Consider the following 13155-nt stretch of genomic DNA (forward strand, 5'->3'; position numbering starts at 1 on the left):
GGGTTCCAGGGTTGAAATGGCAGGAAGCCTTGAGTGAAATGAAAACGTTTGGCAGTGGAGTCAGAATCAAAAATATGTTCCAAGGTTTCTGCAACTGGATTTTTGCAACTGGAGCCGTGGGTCAGACAAGAAGATTAGCCTAAGATCTTGTCTACATGGGAAAAGGACTGGTTGTGCTGAAATTATGATACAACTATGGTTTGGCTGCTCATTTTCCCAAAGTAAACAAATCCTTAGAAAGGCAAAGAAATCATCATGAGAAAGACCCAAGTTTGGCTGGGCTTATCAATCAGACTGGACTATGGTTGTCTTGGAGCTAGTTAGTCTGAAGATGGCTTTCCGTCCTGCTTGTTGGGATAGACCAAGGAAAACAAATTTTGACAGATGGACATGTTAGTGAGGAAGCAAGTCCATCTGGCCTATGAACGCTGAGGCAAAAACTGCACATTTCACAGGAATGGCAGTGGACATCTTCTATGACTCACACTTCTTCTCCCTGTGCTCTTAAGTACTCATGCCCAGGGGACAAAGAACAAACGAAGAATTTAACTTAAGGAAAGAGGAGGATGTTTGAATAAACCTGTGGAATACTAAAGCATTGTGAATCAATGTTTGGTCACAGCAATTACATAATTTATGTAAAAAAACTGCTTAGCATCAGCCACATAATCTAGGGAGTGTCAAACCAAGTTGGGAAGGACATTTAGACCGCTACACCTCCTCACCAGGAAGCCACACTTCAGTCGGTATGTCAAAGGATTTTTGGTACCATGAAATCACATAGAGCTTGATTTTTTCATTGAAGGTACTGAAATTTGTGATGAGCAAGCTAAGGCAATTAATCATTCAGTACATTAATTTCAGGAACAATTAAGTAGGTAGGCAAACTAATTAATTTATTGGAGTCCCTATGTTTTTTCCAGTGTGCTATGAGTTCTTGTGCAGGCAGTTCCCACCTGCAGCTTGGAAGTTGTCAAGAGGGAAAATAGATATCATCACAGCTCTGGACTTTCTCACCTGGAGGGCACAAGAAACACTTTGAAATTAGGGAATAAAAACTTCAGAGTGATCCTGCTGAAATGATCAAAAGAGAAACAGTTCAAAATGTGGGGCAAGCTCTAAAGCTGATGATTAAGTTAGAAGGTGAAGAATGACAATTTAAGAACTTATTGAGATGAATGGGAAGGTACAAACCTCTTGGAGCTGTTAGTCTAGTCTCTCTGCAGACACAGAGGAGGTACCTGCATCAGCTGGTGTTTGAGTTACATTTATCAGAATTACCTTTCTGAAGACTGGAAACACATTATGCAACATGCAGACTTGGACCTTGGAGTACAACTGGTCATCAGGGAGAAGCTTCCAGAGAAGACAGCACCTGCAGCAAAAAACACCACCAAAGAAAAGCACAGACAAGCAGCCACAATAATGATAAGCCAGTCTAGAGTCAGGGAGCAAATTTCAATGCAAATTAGACTGAACTGGATCTAACTGCAGCACAGACGGGATTATGACCCTACATACATAATCCACCAACTTTTCTTTCTAAAGTGCTGCAAACTTCATGCTAACTTCCACTTTTTAATCCAAATATGATTACTACTAATATGAATACTACATATATGAATACTACTAATAATTACAAATATGATTATTTTCCTCAAGTTATTAATTTCTCTGTGTCTGTTTCGCAAGCATTTGGCTTGATTACCTTTGCTACAATTTCTGCTTTGCTATATTTCCTGATATCCACAATTTCTACTTCAACCTTTCACATACACTCTTGCTAAACATCAGCCTGCCATTCCAGCCATATCTCAGTGTTTTCCTAAATCTCTTTCTCTGGTTGCCACTTAGGATCATGTCAAATTCAAACTTCTATTTTTTTTTCTTTCTCTCCCCAGCTCTTCTCTTTTGCCTTTCCCTCCTTCCTCCTTCCCTCCTGTCCTCTTCCTCCTTCCCCTTTTCTCTTTCCCTTCCTCTCTAAACATCACATTTATTTTCTTAGGCACTTATATTCTTTCTCCCTACCCCTTCTTTATTTTTAAGGACCAGACATTGCTGAACTACTGCTCTTCCTTTCTGCTTGCAGTACATTATGAGGAGGACCAGATAAGTGGAAAATACCTGTTGAACTAAGCGCTATACATCTGTCATAACAACCTCTTCTACTTGCCCATTTAAAAGCATTCTCCTTTTACATATTCTTTTGTTTTCTTTCCCAAGGCTTTCATTATGATACATTTTCCACAAGAAATTTTCTATCTTGTTAAGTATGTTTATGTACATGTGTATGTAAAGATTTCAAGACCCAGGGCAAAAATCATGCTAACGTAATATAACTAACATATCTGTTACATCTCTGCTCAATCGTATCACTTCTCATTACATTCCATGTCAAGTTTTGATGCCTGGCATGTTTTACTATTAAAATAGTAAGTACTAGCTTGATTGCAGTACTATCTTTTGTATGTCTACACAGAAAAGAGTACCACCCACTTGCAGTTCTCAGATTTTCAGATAAATTAGTTCATTACTGAAGAAATGACGGATTTTTTCCCTACCATCTCCTTTTGAAATAATTCAAATATTAATGTATTAATTGGACAGGTGGCATTTACACAAAGACTGATATGTATAAATAATTGTTACCTTTCTGGAGACAGAATGGGTTGCCGAAATGTTTTTTGTAATTATATGTGGGAATTTTTTTTTCCAAGTATATTGGTGCTCTTTATGGGTTTCCTTTTATGTTCTTCTTCATTTTTCTTTTCTTTTCTTTTTTTCTTTTGGTGTGAGTGTCTTACCTTCTCCCAGTTAACATGATCTACCCAGTCACCTTGACTTTGAAGACTAAAACGTAGACTGGATTTCCATAAAGGTGCTTGAAATTTCTAATACTGAAATGGAGCTGTCTAAATGGAATCAAAATACACCCAGACATTTCCACAAATGAATGGGCGAACTCAGGACAAATTAGAACGGCTATAAGTTATGAAATATGTTTTGAACTCTACACAATAGCACATCTTCCTACATATGCGTTTAACTTTCATGATAAAATGACTGCCCACTACTGACTAGGTCATTACTTAGCATACAACACTGTAAACAAGAATTCACACTACAAATGGTATCTCCTCAATTTGTGAGAACGCTACAGCCAGCTGTAAAGATAAAACTGGAAACAATGTCTGTTTTGTAAATGAACCATATTCATATAGATGCAATAGTATCGAAGAAGAAAGGCTCCCTGGAAGTACAGAGTGTTGAAATAAATGAATGCGGAGAGAAACTCAGTAAAATGCTTAAAACGTAGGAAATCAAGGTGGGCACTAGGGAACTAGATAGCTCTAGAAAGTCGAAAGGAGTAGAAGAAAATAAATGTGAATATCAAAAATAGATTATCGTTCCATGAAACATCAGTGTATCACAGTGAAAGTATAAATGGAGAGAAACACATAATTTAAATAAATTACACCTGGAGGTAAAGAGAAAGTACCTAAAATAATTGGTAAAGATTATTGATTAAATTAGTTTCAAGAATGAGTCAGGCAGAGGTTTGAATTAACAGTATATCCACTGAAATCAAAGAAGACAACCAAAACTAGTTGAGGATTTGGCTGATCGTGTGGAGTTGTGGCATGGAAAAAAAAATGTGCCATAAATACGAAGAATTAGAACAAATTCAGTCTTTGAACAGACAGAAATAGAAAGCAGACAGTTGAGGAAGACCTTCATCTTCTCTAAGACCCAAACTTAAGATCATGATAAAAGTCTTCAACTGTTTTTATTGAAACGTTTCCAAATTAACAATAGCAATAACAAGCTCTTGAATAGGAAGGGTGTGCCGAACACAAATGCTGTGTTTCGTGGAATAAGATAGTGTTGGTATGTACTTGAGCAGTGTTCAATTTTCTGCAATGTGCATCCCTATACTCACAGGGAAAATGAATTGCAATTGACCCACACATACAACTGGGACTTCAGCAAAATCTGAGGAAGAAACAACTTCATTAGGAAATAAACTGTAAGCTGGAGTAGTTCAAAAGTAGGAGATAAAATGTATTGTTTCCTTTCTATACCTTGAGAAGCATGCAAGATGGGAAATATTCTATGCCTGAAATGCTTCCATGGGAAATGAAAATACCTACTGGGCTTGCTTCAAAAAATGAAACTTGGGCTAAATTTGTAATGTATCAATAAAAATGTCATCAAACTGCATATCCTAGACAGATTATTCAGCGCTACCAAGCACTTCCCTACAAAGCAAGAGATGGCCTTGCTCAATTTTATAGTGGGTCTACAAAAATTAGATATTGGAAATACTGTCTAGGAAGTGGAACTCTAATCTACTGCAAGCTGTATATTACATGGGTTGAATAGGACATATGGAATAAAAATTATTTGACTGGCACTTGAGAGATGAAGTTTTAAACACATTGAAGTGTTAGAAAGAGAAATCAAGAGATGCAAGAATTGTGTTTAGATCTTAAAATACATATATATAATGAAAAGAAGGAAAAGGAAAATCTGACATTTTTCAAGCATATGCAAGTAGGAATAGCTTTGTACTGAATCACATACACCTAATACATGTAGGGAGCGCATTGGAAAATGACCAGTAAACATACCCAGAGACCATTTATACCAGATGGGCAAATTCAAAACTATTGCACAAATCTTTCAGTCTCTATCTCTTCTGAAGACAAAAACTGTTTCTTTCGTGAAGTCTTGTCACCAGACAGCACAATATAATGTTGGGATATAATGTAGCTATAGTAAGCATCAGGCAGTTGTCATCCAGAAGATCAAATGTGGTAAAGTGACTGCAGTTTCAATCTCATTGACTCCCTCTAAAATCATGCAGAAGTTGAATGAAATCCAGCTGTGTCTCTGGAAGGACCAAATTTCATAGAATTTGATCTGCATTTATAGCAAAGAATATTTTGCTTCTAAAGATTCCAAAAGTGCCAAGTGACTTTATTTCACCTTCATGCTCATTTTATTTTTTTTTATTTTTTAGTAAGTAAGAAATAAAACAGGTCAGAATACACCTTCAGTGTCTTAGAAAAGTTTTATCACTGTAATTATGTGAAATTTTTTTTTACCTCAGATCAGTGTGTTGCCTATTGTCTGGTGGTATCCAGAACAAGATTCTGATTGACTGCATTTTATTCTTCTTCTGCTAGATCAAGTTGATCATTTCAAAGAGAATACACACACAAAATTCTAAACATCTGGGGCCATTTGTGATTCATGTTTCAGTTGCTAAGGATGTGCTTTGTTTGGTTCCAAATCTTAATACTTTTTTTTTTTTTTTTTTTTTTTTTTGCTAACTCCAATGGGAATTTAACTGGGCTCTAAATACAAGGATTTCTGCTGCCTGCACTCTAGGCATGTTCTGAGACTGGAGAAGTAATGTTCTGTAGTACTCAACAGATTCACCTGGATGTTTACTGTAGCCATCCAGCACCATACGCCCATTTCTCTTGGCTCATACCTAATCAAAAGGTTTTCAAGCAAGAGTGGTTCTCTTTGTAAAGCATCTTATTGGCACTTTGTCCTGGTGTAGTTATTAAAAGAAGTTGACAGTAGACACAAAAAATGTCCATAAATTTGCACCTGACAACTGAATATTCTGCCATTGCAGTCTACACATCTGTTAGATAATAAAGTTCCAAAACCCAATGAAACAAGTTCTCACCAGCACACTTCTCTGAACTTTCCTGCCAACAAAAGGTCTATCTTTCTACAGGTCTGCAGTGTGCAGTTTTCTGAGTTGGGCTTGCAGATAACAAAGTGATCTTATAGTGGGCAGCTTGCTCTTGGAGATTTCAGTCTGAAATCTGACAAAAATAAAATGCTTCACATTTTATTAGTAGGCTGAAAGTTTTAGGTTTTAATATAAGAGTCTTCTGATGGGTTCAAGGTAGCTTGGCATTGGATTATTTGCCTGTAAACCCTCTCAAATGCACTGTCCTCTAAAAGACTGCTGGCTAAAAGAAAATTCACTGAGTAGATATCTCTTGTCTTTCATAGATTGGAGTAGGATTTCTCTGCTTTCAACCAAGCCATTTCTCCTTGAAGTTCTTCACAATAAGTAAACCTTTAGAGGTTAAAAGAAGTAAGTGAGTTGCCAAGCTAAAGGTCAGAATGGCACATTTCTAATCTTCTTAGATAGGAGAGAAAAATTCCCTCAATAGCTGCAGAACATAATATTCTAGAGAGTGATATTCAGTTCTCCAGTGAGTTGATACAATGCTCACTTCTTACATAAGGACTGCCTTGGTCTGGTAGCGTAAAATAGCCATGAAGAAGTGAAGAATAAATAGGAAGTTCACTCAAACTCGTTGCAGGAGAAGGAAGAAAATCTTCCAAATCTGGGGAGAAAGAAAACAGCCACTTTCAGTTCTGTGAGAGGACACGAACAACAGTGCCTCACTGTTGATTATGTATAAAGAAGTATCCTTTCAGAGTCTTATTTTCCACACTGCTTTCCCGATGTCTCCTGCTCACTGAGACTGTTCACTGTCCATGCTAAATGTACCACCTCCCCACCCTGAGGAACTAATTAGAGCCTATGGATAAATGCGCTTTGCAAAAAGAGATAAAAATTTTAAAAAAATAAATAAATGAAAAGGAAAGCAGAAAGGCATCATCAAGAGGTCTGCTTGCCACTGTGCCAGCAGCCTTTCTTCTGCAGGGCAGCCCCCATAGGCTTCCATTGCTGCGGAACTGAGATGAGGGTGTCAGCCAACCTGAACCGTTGGAGGGATCTGGCCTGGGGATGAGGCACTTGGACCCAGGTCGGTCAGATTTCCTGGGTAGGCATGTGAAGTCCGAGAAGCTGGAAACCGCTTCCTCCCCTCCTTTCCCTGACCACACGGTGGAACACCATCTACAACCCCAGGTCGGGGGAGGACAGAGGGACTTAATTGCTTTGTACTACTGTTGTTTCCCAGAACATGTCTTCCTGAGTCCTCAGCCAAAACGGCCTTGGGACATCAATGCGGGCAGAGGCCAACATCCTCTCTCGCCCCCCCTCCACTCCCCCCCCTCCCCCTCCCCACCCCGCCACGAGCTCCGTCCCGGCTTTCCCACCGTTTCCCGCAGCGGGAGCCACCGCCGCCTTTGTCCTCACCCCGATGTCCCCGAGCCCCGCACATCGGCACCGGCAGAGAGGCGAACCGTCCGCGCGCCCCCGAGCGGGACTTCTGGCTCGCAAAGGCCATTAGGGCACCGGGGCGAGCCGGGGATCTGCCCCGCAGCAAACCCCCGTCCGGCGAGGGTCCTGCGCCCCCGTACTTGCCCTCCCCACCGCTCCAAGACCCGGCGGTCAGTAGCCCACAAAACCCAAAAGTCCGTGGGCGCGGAGGACTTTCCCCGCTCTTTCCTTTTTAATTTGGTGGGCTTTCCCAGCCTAAGCGTGTCCACCTCGGGCAGCGCTCGGAGAACGGGGAGGGGGGAGGCTGAAAGTCGGCGGGAGGAAGTTATGGACCAGCAGACCCCTGGGGAGGAGCCCCCCGCCCCCTTCTCCCCGCCGCTGCCCTCCGGCGCCGGGGTTCCTCGGGCCGCCGTGGCCTCCTCCCCGGCTCTCTCCCGCGTGGGTGGCCCCGGGTGGGCGCCCCGGCACCCGTGCTGCCCGCCGGGCACGGAGCTCCCCGCGGGACCGGCGCAGCGGGGGACCGGCCGCCGCCAAAGAACGGGGGGAGAGCTCAGGGTATCGTTTCCAAGCTGCCTCCGCGAAGACACATTTATTTACTCGTTTATTGTTTACTTATCTTATTTTTGTTCTTTGTTTTATCTCATTTCATTTTACCCTCTTCTGTTTTACAGTTCTTTTTTTTTTTTTTTCTTTTTTTTTTTTAAAAATTTTTTATTTATTTATTTATTTATTTATTTATTTTTCTCCCAAGGTTTGATACCCACTGCTCCCAAAGAATCCTCATTTTGGAATGAGATTATTGTTTCCCTAGAGGGTGGCTGGTCAGAAGTCAGGTGTTTTGGGGTTTGTGGTTGTGGGGTTGTTCTATTTCCTTTTTTTCTTTTTTTTTTTCTTTTTTTTTTTTCCTTTTTTTTTTTTTCTTTTTCTTTTTAATTTAAAACGTAATGCTGAGAGACAAAGGTAAATTATCTGCCTCGGCGTTGATGGTACGTCAAAGATTGCAAAGCCCAGGCGCTTTATTCCTGCGAAGACGATGATTTATAGAAAATTGCAGGCAGAACACATGCACATTCTGGCAGCCGTAAAGACAGTCCCTCCCTTTTCCTTAATGTTCTTTTATCAGCTTCTTAGGAGGTGTCCGCTTCATTTGTCTGCATGAAACCAGTAGTCTTACTAGGAATCTCCAGTTCTGATGTTTTTTTTTTCCCCTTTTCCTTAAGAAGGATTCTCTAAATCCAACAGTGCTCCTTCTGCCCAGATATTATCCTTCCTCCAATTTCTCACAGCACTTGTTTGGGGCGAGGGGGGAGCAGGGGGGAGCGGAAAGAGGAGAGGAGGAGGGAGAAGATCTTTCTCGTGTTTAGTGATTAACTTGCACGGCTCAAAGAAAGAGAAGGTTTAATGGGAGAGATCCTGCTTGTGTGCTTTGTGCTCACGGCGGTCTTGTGGATGGAAAGAACGGAGAGAGCATGAGTTTAATGTTTGACTAGTACCTGGGCGACCGATTTTTGTTATTTTATTTTATTGCTATCGTTAGCTTTTCTGCATTTGGTCTTCAGCTGAGCTGGGAGAGTTCAGACAATGAAGTTCTAACATGCCTGACCTCTCCCAGAGCCAGTAAAATCTGGACTCCTTTAAGAAGATCATCTCGGCTTCACCACTCTCATAAAACTTCCTCGGAGCAGGGGAGGGATCTCCCCCTCCATCTGAACCGGAGCTCTGTGGTTCTAGTCTCTCTTCCACCCATGCAAATTGCAGTGCTTGAGGGCTCGAGAAATCCCAGTGATGTTCCAATACCAGCCATGCCCTTGCGCTCAAATTGATTTTGCCTCATTCCCGTGCATTGATTTTCTGAGTCTGCACATAACTCCTAATCCCCCCCACCCCTCTACCCCCCTCCATGGTAGGCATAACCCTAGAAAGAATCTGACCTGGTGTGGTGGAGCTTGGAGGGCTGGGGGGGGGGGGAGGGGGGTCGCGCAAAAGAAGGAGTTAAGCACAGTGCTTAATAGAACCAGGCTAAATATAAATGCAGACTACAGCAGCTTTGTCTTTGCTGGCTTGCCTTCATCACCAAGATACCTTCCTTTGTGAGCCTTGATCGTTTCTTTCCTCTGCTTTAAATAATCTGTCACAAAAGAGCAGACGACTAGGTGTTGGAAGGCACAAAACTTATTTTAAGTGGGATTATTTATTTTATTTTGCACGTCTCACCAATGTAGGAAGTGATTTGGTGCTCGGTAGTACAAGCTCTCTTTTCTCCTAGATGCTTGTGAGAAATAAAAAACCTGGAGATGACTGTCTTTATTTCCGGGAGTAGACTTCAAAATACGTGCCAGAAATGGACAATTCGAGTCTCCTTTCTCCACATCAAATGCGAGCTGGAAGGGGGATTAAAAACCAACCACGTGGTAGATCTGGTTTTATACTTTGCAACCTCCAGCTCCATTTATGTTCTTTACCCTGCTCAGGGAAGATTAGTCTCTAGATGGATGTGTCTGAGGGATCACCTCAGGGGCAGATCTGCATGCAGAAACCGGTTTTTGCCATGGCTGGAAGAAAGCTATGACCCAGCAGAGCGCTCCATCCCAGCGGCTCCCCCAGCATCGCAGGAGCTGCTGAGCACTCCTGGGCAGGAAGCTTTGTGAAGGCAACAGCTTGGAAGGGGAAGCTCTTCAGATCTTTCCCCCTCCTTCTCCTCCTCCCTGGCCCGTGAGTGATTCAGTGTCCCAAACCTTAACTTTTTGTTACCACCTTCCTCCTCTTAATCTCCTTCATCTTCAACACCGCCTCCTCTATCACTACCATCTTCTCCTCCATCTGTCTGCCTCCTGGATCTCTCTTGTTTGCTCGCTCTCCCCCCTCCTCTTCCACCTCCCTCCTTCTCTTTCTTCTTGCCTTTTCCTCCTCTCTTTTCTTCTCGTTTCTTTCTCCTTTTCCTCCTCTTCCCCTACACGTTGTTGTTGTTAGAAAGGATTCTTGCACCCCCTGGTGCTCTTGCGTTTTGTGTGGTAGGAGAGGAGATTGTCTTCTTTCTCTCTCTCCCTCTGGTTGCTCATTATTCAGAGAGAGACACAGAGGGTGAGTGAGAGAGAGAGAGAGAGACGGATATCTCAGGTCATCTGCAGCTGCAGCAAACCAGTGAAGGAGAGAGAGAGAGGGAGAGAGAGGGGGGGAAAGCAGGGAAAGATGGCGATCCTCCATTGCTGAGACCTGGCAAGGAGCACATGAGACTCACAAAACAACTTCCACAACAATAACAAGAAGAAGAGCTAGGCAGAGAGGAAGAGGAGAGGAGACAGCAGCAAGAGCAGCAGTGCCGGGACGCTCCTGTAAGTTCTCGCAATTAAAACCCATCTCCGGTTTGGCATTGGAGAGATCATCTCTCATGTGTGTATCTATATACCTCTTTTTGTTTGGTCTTCTCTCTCTTTCTTTCTCTCCACCACCTTCCTCTGAAACCCATTCATTCGGCCAACGGAGGAAGGAGGAGGAAAGAAAGGAAGAAAAAAAAAGAGGAGAGGGAGCGAGAGAGCGGGGTGTTTTGTTTGAGAGAAGTCTCTTGCATGGAGGAGGAGAAGAGGAGGAGGTGCTGGTGGTGGTGGTGGTGGTGGTGGTGGGAGGAGGAGGAAGGCGGTTAATTAATTTTTTGTTGTTGCATTAAAGGGGGGGTATGGGGAGATAAGTGAGATATCAACCGAGCTTTCGGGGCGGGGGGTGCCCGTGTGGCTATGTGTGTGTGTGCGAGGTCTGGATGGTGCTGTGCGTGTGGACTTGGATCAGAGACGGGAGAGACACGGAGGAGAGAAAAGCTCCGTGCTGGCACGACCCAGGCAATCGGGTGACCTCTTTCTTCCTTTCTTTCTTTCTCTCCCTCTCTCCCCCTCTCCCTCTCCCCGTCCCCTCGCTGCCCCCGTCTCGCCGCTGGTCCCTCACCGGCGGTGCTGCCCCCGTCGCCGCGCTCCTGGAGTTGGGATGCGGGGGTCCCCGGCGGCGCGGGGCTGGGGGGCTGCTGTGCCCGCAGGAGGCTGCTCGCAGGAGGACAGCGTTCGGCTGGAGAGCAGGAGCCATTACACACGCTTCTGCTCTCCTTTGAGAGAAAGAGAGCGAGAAGGGAAGAAAGGAATGGGAAGGAGCCCACTTCTTCTCGCTCACTTCTCCGACGTCCCTACCTTTTAACCAGGCAAGGGAGAAGGAGCTTTCTCCCCTGTCCCTTTCTCCACCACCCGGAGCAGCTTTCTCCCTATCTCTCCCCCTCTTTCCCTTTCTTTATCTCCCTGTCCTCCATTTGCAAGCTGTCTGCTTTGGTTCCAGTCCAGGCTCCACAACACAAAGCTTCTCCTCGCTCTCGCTCACATGCACACACACAGTCCACAGGGCTCTTTATGTCTTCTGGAGTAACCTTCTTCTTACCCCCCCCCCCCCCTCTCCCCAGCCCCCCTCCCGTCCTCCTGGCTTTGTGGTTTCTATTCTCCACACAGAGAGATCCTCCTGGAGCTTCATGTGGTTGTGATCTGATAGGATTCCTCCCCCCCTCACATCCCTCTTTTGGGGGAGAAACGGGAAAAGTTTCATTCGTTTTTCTGGTGTTTGGAAGGAGAAAGACCTTCAAGTTTGAGAGCTTTCTGCAGCTGCTTTTGTGTGTGTGTCTGTGGGGGTCTGTTTGTCTCATGAAGCTGCTTGCATGTCTAAGAGGAAGTGACTAGTTTGGCAGAGAGCTGTGATCTGAGTCAGGTAAGCCATGTCATGTTCTCTAGCTCCACCAGAAAATGGAGGAGAGAGAGAGTAGACAAAGCTGAGATGGGAACTGCTCCTAACATCGTGGATGCCTATCCATGTTTTGAAGCTTTGCTGGCAGAAGCTGGCTTAATCATGATTTTTTCCCCTAGGGTTTCTTCAGTTTTTTCAATGTACAACATTGTGATGGGTCTTCTCTCTGACTTCATGCTATCAGGAAATGAGGATTGGAGGAAATTGTTCAGATTCTCCTTCACACAGAGAAACACATCCTTAGGCTTTTTTGCTCTTATGCTTTCATGTGGAGGTCACCTTTCTAGACATTTTTCTTTGGTTAAAGACCACAGAATTTAGGAGGTTGATCAGTTGACCAAAGAAATCGTGTATATGTGCATATATTTATAGATTTCTGAAAGCATTTGGAGGTAAGTGTACGCAGCTTGAGGCTGCTCAGGTTCTTCCAGAGAATGTCATGAAATGTCATTTTTTTTTTCTAGGTGATGCTGTTGATGCCTGATTTATGGGATTTTTAACTTCTGATTTTCAAGAGAATTCCTTCTTTTGGGTGTATTTTAAGTTAAGATGGAATATTTCTCCCCACTCACTAGATTGCATTAAAATGATATTGGCAAGATTTTAGTAGGTTCCTCAGAGCATCATAAAATACATAATTTCTCTTGGAAAATATGAAACAGTTTTCACAGCTGTCTTTTTTGGTGTCTTAAAATCTATTTTTTTTTTTTTTCCCTGAAAAGTTATGGCAGCATTTTTGTTATGGTTTTAATGTAATTATGGAAACCTAAGATCTTTAAAGAGTGATAGCAATTGAAAATGAATTTGTCTGATTTTCTTAAGCCATCTATTTAACTGAAATCATTTTGGGTAGTCTCAGACCAGGCCTCGCTCTTTTTCCACCAGCCTCGATTTGCACAACAGTTGCATAGTAGATGCAGCTGCACATAAAATTCAAGCTACAATACTGAAATGCATGAAGGGGATACCAGGATGAAGCATGCCCAGTTTGAAGGCACAGCTCCATAGAAAGGTAACATTCATATATAGAGTGTCCTGATGCATTTATGAAGGAATGTGCAACATATAGGAGGTACAAGTGACAGAACAGGAAATTGGTGAATCTGAATCAAAGCACACCCCAACATGGGCACCAAGAACAGAAAGATTTGATAATTGTTATGACTAGAGTTGGAGTTGGGATGCGCCTCCCACAAGGTTAAAATCAATAATTTTTTATT

At 43.1% G+C, this 13155-nt stretch overlaps 1 protein-coding gene and 1 long non-coding RNA gene across 2 annotated transcripts in view; one reads left to right on the plus strand and one right to left on the minus strand.

Moving 5' to 3' along the window:
- Window positions 1-1209: 1209 nt before the first annotated feature.
- LOC122177140 lies at window positions 1210-7209 on the minus strand. The gene is made up of 3 exons (XR_006177961.1): window positions 7142-7209; window positions 6274-6380; window positions 1210-1375 (listed from the first exon to the last, which is right to left on the minus strand). It is a non-coding gene; the product is annotated as an uncharacterized LOC122177140 (long non-coding RNA).
- A 4391-nt stretch (window positions 7210-11600) lies between these two features.
- The window catches only part of ZNF462 (zinc finger protein 462), an 88236-nt gene continuing 86681 nt past the window's right edge, over window positions 11601-13155 (plus strand). Inside the window, exon 1 of the mRNA XM_042866154.1 lies at window positions 11601-11899. The gene's annotated coding sequence lies outside the window, so the exon portion shown is untranslated. The remainder of the gene's footprint in view (window positions 11900-13155) is intronic.

This window comes from Lagopus leucura, unplaced genomic scaffold (assembly GCF_019238085.1).
Source record: "Lagopus leucura isolate 7727_CA_CO unplaced genomic scaffold, USGS_WTPT01 Super-Scaffold_810, whole genome shotgun sequence".
Classification (NCBI taxonomy): domain Eukaryota; kingdom Metazoa; phylum Chordata; class Aves; order Galliformes; family Phasianidae; genus Lagopus; species Lagopus leucura.